The following is a 12,500-nucleotide window of genomic DNA, read 5'->3' as shown; positions in this document are numbered from 1 at the left end:
TTTTGAAACTCGAACGATTGTTTTTCTCTTCCACTTGTTCTTCTTCTTCTTCTTCTTCTTCTTCTTCTTCTTCTTCCGGAAAAGGGGCGAGCTCGTAAATTATCTCTTCTTGGTTTTTCCGTTTCTTCTTTCAATTGTGCTCTTCGTAATTTTTCTTCTCCTTTTTTCTTTCTTTCTTTTTTTTTTTTTTTTTTTTATTTCTTAATCGTCTTCGCGTATCTGACATCTTCTCGATCGCATCGCTTTAAGATTTATTATTTCATTATCTCGTGTCGAAAAATGTTTTCGAAATCGTGTTAAATTGTGAAAACTCGTTTACATTAGTATTGTACGTGATAAAATTTAAATAATGACGGCTCTTCAATGTTCTCCTCTCAATAAGTATATTTTTATTGCGGTGTGTAAACGCGGAATGCGCGAGATAGCCGGTAAGGATCTAGGACGAGAAAGATGATTACGGTAAGCGAATGTCTTTTAATGAAATGTGCGGTCGTCGAAGTGTTAACCCTTTATAACGTCACTTTCCCCCCATGGTCACATTATATCCGTATTGTTTAACTCTTATTTCTTATTTATTTATTTTCCTTTTTTTCTCTCTCCGTCTCTTTTTTTCGCGTCAATAAATTCTGTCTAAAGGGATGAAAAAATTTACTCTCATTTTTTATATTATTTTATTATCCCATTATTTCTATACATTTCATTTTTAAGACTATTTATTATAAGTTTCGTATTTTATCGACGATTTTTTTTTTTTTTCCAAGACGAATAAAAAAAGTTGCGTTATGATTAAGAGATGTAAAAATACATATTGTCGTTTCACGAATCATCATATTTATATTCTTTTTTCTTTCAGAAAGAATTTCGTATTAGTATTAATTCGGTAATTGAGTAGAGATGCTCGATCAGACTTGGTTAGAAGGGTCCGTCTAAAAGGGAGTCTGGTAGAGACGAGTTACTAAACAGGCTCTCGGGTTTTAGCCTGGACAACTTCGAAAGCGAATACCATAAACGTCGAATACTTCGTTTCCACTATCTGAATCATATCTAAGTCTCTCTCTCTCTCTCTCTTTTTCTCTCTCTCTCTCTCTTTCTATCTAAGTTGAGTTACCCTCGTAAAACTGTAGAACCCATTGGTCGTTATCTATCCTCTTCTCTCTTTCTTTCATTCCGTCTATTTCGTTTGCCGTGAGTCAGACGAATCGTGAAAGTGTCCACGCGCGTACCACCCTAGCACGGTGGTCCCATAAACTCTGTTTCTATGGTTCTACATACAAGATTCGTACCGTTACCCCTCTCGATTTATCTTTATTTCGGGAGAGGGGGTCGAAGGTTAACAACGGAGCTTGAAATTTTCTCGACGTGCTCGATGCGAAATACCTTCGAGATAGACTTTAAGATCGCGAAATTGAACTCTTAATCGTGACGCATAAGAGATTTATATAATATATAACCGTAAGAGAACTCGTGAAATTTGAATAGGTATTTTCTGGACAGTCCAGTAAGAACTGAGAAGTAGATTCCTGATGAATTTCCTGTTTCGTAATAGTGGTAGTAATGGTAATGGAAGGGGTAGATGAGGGGTGAGTTGAAAGAAAATATAGGTATGTTTATGACGTACACAGGTATTTACCTATTTAATATCGTAATATATAGTTTTGTCTATGTCGAATACACTCCAATTGTAGATTTCGATCGATTCGTAAGAATATTATTTATCTATTTCTCTAGATCGTTTCTCTCTTGACTTAACGATGAACGTAGGAAATATTATCGAATTATAATAATAAATCAAGAATAGACATTTAAAGAACGATACGTAAGAATACGCGAGTAATGTGTAATTCTCCCTCGAAACGAATTTCTTTATCTCCCCGAAATATCACATACGACGCGTATCAACGATCTTTGATTTTTCGTTCGGCGCATCTGTTGTCCCTTTCGTAGGATCTATTAATCGCATCGGAGAACATTGTTTAAGGGTGAATCGTTCGACGGGAACTTTTCGAAATTATTCCAATTTCAATCGAAACGTAAGTAATGTATATCTGAGTAAACGGAGTGTTTCGTTTTATAGATAAGAAGTATTGAATACTTCGAAATCGTTGATGTCAATTAATTAGAATGAACAAAAATTGTATCCCTTGTACAAATATATCTATACTCAGGTACAAATAAGTTTATCCGGGTGCGCGTATATCTAGATAAAACGAGAACGAATATCGCGGTACCTTTTCTTTTTTATTCTTTTTTTTTCGAAAAAATCTAATCGATTCTCTTTTCAGAAATTTGTCCTCTCTCTCTCTCTCTCTATCTATCTTTCTCTCTCTGGCTCTGTCTCTTTTTCTTTTTCTTTCTCGCTCGTTCGGACGATCCTTCTCGGTGCCATCAACCCTTATCGTAGTAACGTCAATCATTCTCAAACCCGTGGTACGGTCGAACTTATCGCTCGATTAATCGCTCTGACAATGCGCCTGTCGATTCGAGTTACTCTCGGATTCGCGGCGCGCAGACAGGCTCGATTGCGGAGTTTTCATTTTGATTTCGAAAGCGAGCAGAACGAACACGCGCGCGCGCGTTTCTCGTCCGCGTCCAACAGCGCGGGACTGACCATGCGAATATTCGACGCCATCATTGTTGATTGCAAACGTTACTCGAAACATGTACAAATAAGAAAGACGTGTAAATAAGTAAATAAGTAAGTAATTTTTACCTATCGCCTGATTTAATGGTCAAACATTATATACATGATATAACATATCGACTATCGAATATATCGTGTAACTATATACTGGAGTTAAAGTTATTCGACTGGAAATCACTCTAGTATTTTAAGATCGAAAGTTTTTTTTTTTTTCGAGGTCTTTTCGGCTTTTAAAATCTTGTCACGTACTTAAGTTCGAACGTATATCGCATTATTCGACGACGTGGTTGGGAGCTATCTTACGAGACACGTTTAAGGTGTTTCTAAAAGTTACATTCAATGTATATTGTTTCTGTTTTATTTATTTTTATTTTATTTCATTTTATTTTATTTTTATTTATTTATTTATTTTTTAGTAGGCTATAAGTATAGAGTATAGGAAAAGCAAATATGAAATGTCGAAAAATTATTGATATACTATTTATATGTAATAGATATATCGTTTACTTATAAAAGCGTAATAGAAAATATAATAGGTTTACTTTTTTTATAGATAATAATATGATAAAATATATGTATATACGTACATATATATATATATATATATATATATGTATATATATAGGTATATATATATATATATGCATAATAATTTCATATAATATGATCTTGGATTGCTTAATAAATAATTACTAAATTTTCATTAAAAAATACTATACGATATCTATATAGACTTAATGTATATAGATCTAAAGTAAATAACTACTGATAAATTTTTGACATTTCTTATCGTCTTAGCACAATATCGTCCCTATTGTTATCATACCAATGTACTTCATTTAAATATTATTATTCTTTCATTTAGATATAAAATAATGAAAGTCCCGACATTTCTTATCAGTCAATCCAATAGAATCGCAGTTAGATCGGCCCGACAAAACGAAACAACAATCCCCATTGTGGATGGCGACGTAAAGAAACGACATAGAGCCGGATCAAACTAACTTCGTCGATAAATCTCATAATGCTTTTTTTCTCTTTTTTTCTTTTTCTTTGAGGCCTTCTAATAGCTTCTATTTCTTTTTCCTTTCTTTCTTTTTTTTTTTCCTCCTATTTTTTTTATCCTACGGTTTGTAAAGATCGTATCGTAAGGGCGACCGAGCGACCACCCTTGTGTGTTCGCGTCTTGCGAGCATTCATGGTCACCATAGCAAGTTCCGGCCGAAAGTACCGCTGCATAAATTGCCTGTACATCTCAATTCACCCCCTGGGACGTTGACCATTCTCTTACACGTCGTGCTCCTGAGTGACATTTTCCTCTGCGTTCGTGCGTCGCAGAAGACCTCCCTCTTGCGATCCCGCATTATCATCTCTCTCTATCTCTCTCTCTCTCTCTCTCTCTCTCTCTCTCTTTGCGCTTTTCTACTCCCCTTTATACATACTCTACCTAGGGTGATCTTTCGTCTAACGCTCGATCGCGTCACAACTGTGACGTCTTTTCTCGAATGTTTCGTTAAACATTGTCGAAGTTAATCCTTACGGAGATCCCTGTTATCGATTCTTTTCTTTTTTCTCTTTTTTTCTTTTTTTCTAATTAAATCAATTCAAATACGACAAATAAAAATGGTTTCATTATATCTACATGAATTTGTTTAAACTTAGAAAAACGAATAAACGTTGTTCGACCTGTAGTGATATTAGAACCAGAAAAAAGAAAGAAACATTGAAGACAAACATTAATCACTCGAATCATTAAAATCCGTTGTTAAACGAACGAACGAATTGAATTTTCCCACGAGGTTTAAAACGAAACAATGAAAAGATGATGAACCGACAGAAAGGAAGACGAAAAGAGAGAAGGACAAAAAAAAGAAAAGAAAAATAAGAAGAAGAAGAAAAAAAGAGAGAAAGGAGAAAAGAAATAGAAAATAGGGAAAAGTCGGAGGGAGGAAAATAACTAAGCTGTTGTAGAATTAAGCGCGAGTCGTGACATCGTGAGAGTACTTGAGAGTACGGGGGTGGATGAAGGGAAAGAGAAGGAGGAGGAGGAGGAGGAGGAGGAGGAAGAGAAGGGAGGAGGAGGAAGATTGTTAATACATAAGTAGTCGAAGGTTTGGAACGTAACCATGGCCTTAAAAGGGAGTAAGATGAATGTATGAAGGAACATGTATAAGGAGTACGTACGACGTATGCACGTATTAACAACAAATACGATGAAAAACGGCAAGAAAGAGTGAGAGAAAGAGAGAGAGAGAGAGAGAGAGAGAGAGAGAGAGAGAGAGAGAATGAGAAAGAGGGGGAACAAAGGGATGAAAAAGAGAGAACGTTTTCTGAAACATGGATGAAGAGTAGGGATGGACCGAGGGAGAGAAGGGTGAAAAGAGAGGGTAGAAAAAGAAGGGTGGAAGGCAACCCAGGAAGGACGAGGATTGGCGAGAAACAAGGGTTGCCTCGGTTATCATAGTCTGGACCAATCGCTACGTGTATCATAGCGACGCAAGCGCGATCTCGAGCGAACGTCGCGACCCCTTCCGTAGCGGTGGATTTCACCCTTGTGGATGGTTTGGGTGGCACGCACGAGGCTGCAGACCTATCACTTCTTTGGCGACAGCGGTCGGGGTAACATCCTCGTCCTTTCTCTCCTATATCCTTGCACGCAGTTGAACGTAACCCTCTCGAATATCCGCTTATAAGTTCCATCCCTTGTGATCCTAACTAATTTCTCTCTATTCCTTATTCCTTATTCTTTCTCCTTTCTTTACTCGTATTTATTACTTATCAAATTTTCGTCTTCTCTCTCTCTCTTTCTCTCTTTTTATGTTTTTTCTCTGTTTTTCTCTATCTTCTTTGATCTTCATCTTTCGTCTCGTTGTTCGTTACTTTACTTCTCTCTTTTCCACATTATCTTTCTCTCGTTATCCTCTACGTTTTTTCCCTTCCACGTCTTCTTAAGCCGTGTCATCTCTGCTACTCCACCATTCATCATATTTCTCTTTTCCCTCGTAATCTTCCTCCTTCGTAATTGTTCATTTTTGTTCTCGGTTAAACCTCATCTTTCTCTCATCATTATCCTCCTCCTCTTCTTCTTCCTTCTTCTTATTTCTGTTTTCTTTCTATTCGCAAAAAAAAAATCCTCGAAATCGTCAGCTTCCTCTTTTCTCATCTCCCCTTTTTTTTCCTTACCTTTGTTAGCTCGTTCGGAAAATATGGATTCGTCGTGGTCCCTGGTATCGTTTGTAACGACGCGAAACGATTCGTATAAACTTGCCGATCGTGTTTTCATCGCGAGATCGATTAGTTCGCGCTCGTTTCCCTTCTCTTCCTCCTATTCTTCTTCTTCTTCGTCTTCTTCGTTTTCTTCTTCTTCTTCTTCACTCATCGGACAGTCCGAAGATACACGATGAGTTCCGTTCGTAATATCTTCAAGCAAATCAGGTTTAAAACAAATATTTCTCTTATTTCTATTCTCCATTCTATTTATCATTCTTTCTTACAAGCTCCTTCGATCTAATCGTTATCTATCCAATTTATTTTTTAGTTTCTTCTTTTCTTTTCTTTTGCAAATTTTCCTCCCAATATTTCCTTTTTGTGTAATTTCTTTTCTTTTCTCCTACGTTCCAAAGAATTGTTTTATATTCTTTTTGGAATTTCTTCGATTCGTTGGATTTCTTCTTAAAATCGAAAAAATTCTTGTTTCTCTATCGTTCGGAAATAATCAACGAAATGTCTTTTTGTTCGTTTTTTTTTTTTCTTTGTTCCTTTCCTCCCTTTCATTTTTGAGATAAAGCGGTTGCGGTTTTGATTAAGCCGATAGTTCGAACGCGTTCGGCTTTCGGTTTCTTGTTTCGTCGTCGTTGTCGTCACGAAACATTTCTCTCGTGCCTTAAAAAATAGCCGTCCAATATTCGAATACCTTGACAATAAGCCACGCTTTCTCGCCGCATTTTCTGTGATTTCTCTCTCTCTTTCTCTCTCTTTTAGACGTTCTTAAGCGCAAAAATTCGCCGATATATAAAGTCTCTTTCGCGTCTTCGCAAACAGAAAGAGATTTTTCTAACCCTTGTTTCTCAGTTTTTTTTTTTTATCTCTTTTTCTCTGTCTCTATTTATCTGTTCATTTCTCTCTTTTTTTTTTCTCTTTCTATCTATCCCAAACTCAAATTTTTCCTCTCATTTCTCTTTCTACAGAATTTATTCTTTCGCGATCTCACGCATTTATCCTCGATTCGAGATCTGCTCGATTTCTTTTTTTAGTGTTTAAACAAAACAAAGACTTCGTCCGTCCTATTTCAACCTTCCGTGTGCCTTTTCCAATCTAACCTTCTACTTTTTTCGTGCCTGACAGAGAAAGTGCGCCCTCTGATACACGTGGTATTTCTCTGTTTCCTGGAATTCCTGAAATCCTTCTTCCTTCGCAAAAGAAAAAAGAAAAAAGAAAAAAAAAAAAAAGAAAAAGTATTATATACAAAAAAAGCCAAAAAAAAAAGGAAAAAACGAAATAAAAAAAAAAATATATATATATATTTATATATCTCTGAAAGAAAAGCGTAAAAAGCTCTGTCAAAAAAAAAAAGAAAAAAGAGAAAAGAAAAAAGAAAAGAAAAGAAAAGAAAAGAAAAGAAAAGAAAGAAATAACAAGCGGAAGAGAAAAAGTCTCTAACGATAATTACCAAAGAAGAAGTTACCCCCGAAACGCGATTACGGATTTCTTTGAAATTTCGACGAAAGAAAAAAGAAAAAAAGAAGAAAGAAAGAGAGAGAAAAATGAAGGTGGTACAATCGAATCGCGTTGCTTTTCCTTCAACCCCCGCATCGATCGAAACCAAGTTTTTTTAACGATGTTATCATTTGCCGAGCCGAAGGAAGAGGATCGAAGAAAAGTGAGTTCTGTGATCGAAACTAATTTTCCTGGGTGAGTAAAGATCATTACTCTTTTCGTTTTTTCCTTTCTTTTCCGTTTGCTTTGTTTTTTGAAGTATTTAAAATTGCATCTCGTCGTTGTTCTGCAATCGTTGTCTTGTATATCTTTCCTTTTTTAATATATTTTTTTATATATTTTAAGATTTATATGAGATTTGATTCACGTGCATAACGTACGTGATTGGCCTAATATCTTGGTCTGTTATCGTCCTTGAAAATTTAATCGATGTGGTATTGTGTTAGAAAAGCGATCAAGAAATAAAGGAGGGGTAGTTGAGGACTTGGGGGTGAGTTGGGTGGTTAAGACTGGAAGCTGGAAAGAGAGGGACCTAAGATTTTAGGACTCCAATGAAAAGTCATTTTACACGAATCATTTCTTAATTCCTCGTAACTCTTTCGTTATCACCTGTTGCTGTCCCACAAAAAGATTGTTTTTGATAAGCACGCTTTTTCATCGGTTTCGTTCCTTTTCTCTATTTCTTCCTCCCTCTGTCTCTCTCTCTCTCTCTCTCTGTCTTTTTTAATATACGTCGGATGAATTTTGTTTCTAAAAGAAAAAATCTGATCGCGAGATAAAAAAAATTTGTACCTTTCCTAAGATTAATTAAAAACCAATCAATCTCGAATTATTTAAAGTTATTCGTTTACAAATGAAAGAAAAAAAAAAAAAAAAAGAAAATGATTCTCCCTTATTACGTTTTCTTTGTCGCGGCGATGAAAAACGAGCTTTCAAAGTGGACAAACGCGAGAAGGTGAGGAGAGATTTCCGCGATAAAAGAAAAAGAAAATAAAATTGAGATTGCCTCGCGATACGATTGTGATGATAGAACTTAATTATAACGGGTGAAATCGTGTTAGTGAGTCGTCTTTTAAGGACGGATTGAGAAATCGGATAGTATAATGCGAGAGTCAACTTTCCGGTATCGTCGAAACGGACAAAAAAGAGAAAAGAGAAAATGTGGAGAGAAAAATAATGGGGGAGGAATAGGACGGAAAGAAAGGGTGGAAAAAATAGCAACGAAAAGGAGCGAGGGTTACGTCTACTTCTCATCCTTTTATGAAACCAAGATTCGATCGTTCCATCCTATCCCACCCCATCCCACCCCATCTCACTTCACCCCGTTCAATCCCATTCTGCTACATCACCGCACGAACAACGACGCGTTTTAAATCGGTTAATCCCGGTGGTCTCTAAACGAAACCCACAATTTTCGTGACAATTACGGAATTGAGGGATTAAGCCCTTGTTGGGTGTCGTGTTTTCTATGTATCTTCTTCTCCTTCTTCTTTCTTTCTTTCTTTCTTTTTTTTTTTTTTTTTGCCAGACATAATATGCACCGTCGAAAATGAATATACCGGTAATTTGCATCCGTATAAATTAATAGGGCTGATAACGACGTAGGGGACGGAATTGAACAGAATTGGAACAAATTTCGGCGGAGTAACATTTGAGGGATGGGGAAGGGTAAAGGTAAAGGTGGAGGAGAAGGAAGAGGAGGAGGGATTGCAAGCCACCCCCGAAAATTATATAGAGGGAGATTTATATATGAAGAGCAGAATAGTAGGATTGATTGAATTACGAGAGATGGGATAAGGGGGATGAAATTTGAGGCTACGCGTCCTCAAATCGCGCCGGTCAAATCTTTCTTTTGTAATTAAAAAGAGAGAGAGAGAGAGAGAGAGAGAGAGAGAGAGAGAGAGAGAGAGAGAGACAAAAAAATCACCCGTAAAGAAGAAGGGGAAAAATGAAAAGGGAGGGAGAGAGACAGAGTGATAGCCAAAGTAACTCGCAATTACGAGAGAAAGTAAATAAGCAAATGCATATATATATATATATATATATATATATATATATACGTATGTACGTGTTTCCCTCTTGTTTGAGGAGACTCGAAGCCATCGCTGATTAGTTCGGACTCGAACGACGCACAAACCCCTCGCTAAAGTTGCACGGGGGTGTGTTACTGGGGCACTAGTGCGCAGAAGCCCCGAATATATCCGACTAGTACTCGTGCCGCTCCCCTCCAACCCGTTCTAACCCCGTCTGAAATAAGGGGTGGTTCCCTAAGAATCCTCTCGATTACATTTCGAGTCGAGGCTCGGATCACGAGCTATTCAGTTTCAGTTCGTCCTCCGAACCGATAAGTTGTCTCTCTGCTCTCGTCCTCGCGGTCGTGCCCATTTGTCTTTGCTTCTCTCTCCCTCTCTCTTTCCCTCTCTCTCTCTCTCTCTCTCTCTCTCTCTCTCTCTCTCTCTCTCTCTCTCTCTCTCTCTCTCTCTGCCTTTCCCTCTCTCTATCTATTATTCTTTTCACATCGCGTCGTTTTCCACGTTCGCGTTTTCGTCGTCACGTACATTCGCGACAAATCCTTGGAATTAATCGGACATTCGAATACTCGGTGCCACCTCGTATCGTGTTTCGAGCTATCGTGATACCATAATTTTAATTTGATTTTCTATACCAAAGTGAAGAATTGTACTTGTGTTCTTTCTTTCTTTTTCTTTTTTTCTTTTGATATCTCTCTCTCTCTCTCTCTCTCGTTCTCTCTTTCTCTCTCTTAATCGTAATCCATCTCGGGAATCATTGATAACCAAATGTGAATTCAATATCTGATGATACTCGGTAGTATTCTCGTGTTGTGTTCCAATGGTATTCTTCGTTCTTTCATACACTGTAAAACTTTGAATTAATTATAATCTTCTTTACAGTGTAGGACGGGAGAGCCGAAGACGGGAGGGGGTTTAAATTCGGACGAAGAGAAGAGATGCTTACGTAAAGTGCATTCATCCTCCGTAATGTTCTCTGTGAACATCGAAATAATCTATCTCTCCCTCTCTCTTTCTCTCTCTCTCTCTCTCTTTCTCCCTGTTCGAAGACTTCTTTGAGAAATAAGAATCGTCACTGTCTACTGTTACATCGTGCCGATAAGTTCTTCTGTTACGACAACTGAAAGTTTCATTGAAATATCTGTAAGTACAATCGCTATTTTATATATATATATATATATACACATACACATATTTATGTTTGACTCGTGACGTTTGAATAACGTATTGACATATGCATGTAATATATCTAAAAACAACGAAGCATTTAGAATACAATGAAATCGTTTAACTCGAATGAATTAACAGTTTCGAAACAAAAATTTGCTTTCCTTATCTTTCTTTCTCTTCTTCTTTTTTTCTTCTTTTTTGTTAAAAAAGAAAAAAAAATCATAGGAAATCCGATTTATTATCATCATCATTATTATTATTATTATTGGTTGTCTACTATTATCAGACGCGTGACGCCACGGTAACATCCATGTAATTTACATTTTGAAATAATCTCTAAGTAGAAAGTACAGCCCTTGGAGAAACTTGTTTCTTTTTTTCTCTTTGCCTACTACTCCCTCAACTACCCCTTCTCTTCTGCTCTTCCCAATCCCCGCCTCCTCTCTTACTATTTCATCGCCATCGAGGAAAGTTGTGCAAAGTGAATCATAAGGTTGCTCGTTCCTACGCTCGTACTTGCACAGGATAATCTCGTTTTCCTCCGGCATAGAGCCTCGTTTGATATCTCTTTCCTGAAAAGTCGTCCGTTGATGGAACAAACTTTTTCAGAATTTATCCTCTTTCACTCCTTTCATTCTCTCTCTCTCTCTCTCTTTCCTTACAAAATTTTTATTTATCTATATCTATAATATATATTTGCACATATATATGTACATATAATATATATATATATATATATATATATGCATACTTAATCACGATCAAACTGTGCGCGTGTATATCTTTTGTGTAGAGTGTCCGTCTATAAATATAAACATAAATTCAATTATACTTTTACATTATAAAAAGTGTAAGAGAAATTATTCGATCGAACACTTGAAGAAACGAAACGTTTTTCCTTTTCCTTTCTTTTCTTTTTCGTGGATATAGGGGTTGCGATAAATACGAGAAGACGTCGAGAGATGCCGAACGTCAATAATAAAACGTCCCAAGGGAGAAAGTTAATAAGTCATTCTCGCGGTGGCGTGTAACAAGGTATACGGAGGATTGTCTCTTTTTTCTTTTTCTTTTTTTTGTTTTCCTTTTTTTTTTTTTTTATTATTTTTTCGTTATTCTTTGCAATGGACCGTTACGGAAGGATGCGGATACGGGTGCGGAAGGGAGAGGTATTGAGAGAAGGGGGTCGAGTAGGGCGGATGAAGTAGGGGAAGGATGGGAGGGGTAGTACGAGCGCTCGACAGTGGTGGGGAGGGGGTCGAAGAAATATAAGGACGTAGAGGGTGGCTTGTCAGTGTAGAAACGTGGAAAACGAGGCCGGTTGCGACTCCAGGCTCGTTTCAACTGCTGTGATAGACGTGTACCTACTACTATTACTACTACTATTACTATTACTATTACTAAGGGGATGGTGTCGGTTGTGGTGATGGTAAAGAATGGGGGTGTGAGAGAATCTGAAGAAGAAGGTTGCAGTTCTGGCAAGAGTTGACTTTCTCTCTTTCTCTCTTTATCTTTTTTCTTCTTCATTTTTTTTTTTTTGCTTTTATTTATTTCTTTATTTAATTTTTTTTTTATATATGAAATAATGACTTACAATAGTTTCATAGATAAAAAAATTAAAGAAATATATATATATATATTTTTTTTTATACGAAGTTTAAAAAAAGCTAACTGTACGTTCTCATTTTTTCCGTCAATCTATCTGTCTATTTATTTCTCTTTTTTCTTTTCTTTTTTTTCTCTTTCTCTCCTTTCGTCTGAGCTTTAGGCTCGCTCTCAAGAACGGAGCAGAGCACGGGTAAGTGCCGCGTTCCAGACACGCGAATAAGGTACATAAATGCACGCGAGTAGTGTCTCGCCCTATAGTCGCTTAGTCAGTTATCGAGTTAAAAAGCTTTAAGCTAGGTTGTCGCCTCTCTGCTTAGATATTCACGTACATATTTTAT

General features: G+C 36.8%; 1 long non-coding RNA gene across 2 annotated transcripts in view; it reads left to right on the top strand.

The window, feature by feature from the left end:
• The window catches only part of LOC122632561, a 28,656-nt gene that overhangs the window by 8,157 nt on the left and 7,999 nt on the right, over positions 1 to 12,500 (top strand). Inside the window, exons 1-2 of one of the 2 annotated variants that reach the window (XR_006327893.1) lie at positions 7,222 to 7,552; positions 10,270 to 10,530. This is a non-coding gene — a long non-coding RNA (uncharacterized LOC122632561). Of the gene's footprint in view, positions 1 to 7,221; positions 7,553 to 10,269; positions 10,531 to 12,500 lie in introns of those variants that run through there. The other variant, XR_006327892.1, reaches the window with a different exon arrangement.

The sequence above is a fragment of the Vespula pensylvanica genome, chromosome 10 (assembly GCF_014466175.1).
Source record: "Vespula pensylvanica isolate Volc-1 chromosome 10, ASM1446617v1, whole genome shotgun sequence".
Taxonomy (NCBI): Eukaryota; Metazoa; Arthropoda; class Insecta; order Hymenoptera; family Vespidae; genus Vespula; species Vespula pensylvanica.
This window is presented reverse-complemented; position numbering and strand designations above follow the sequence as displayed.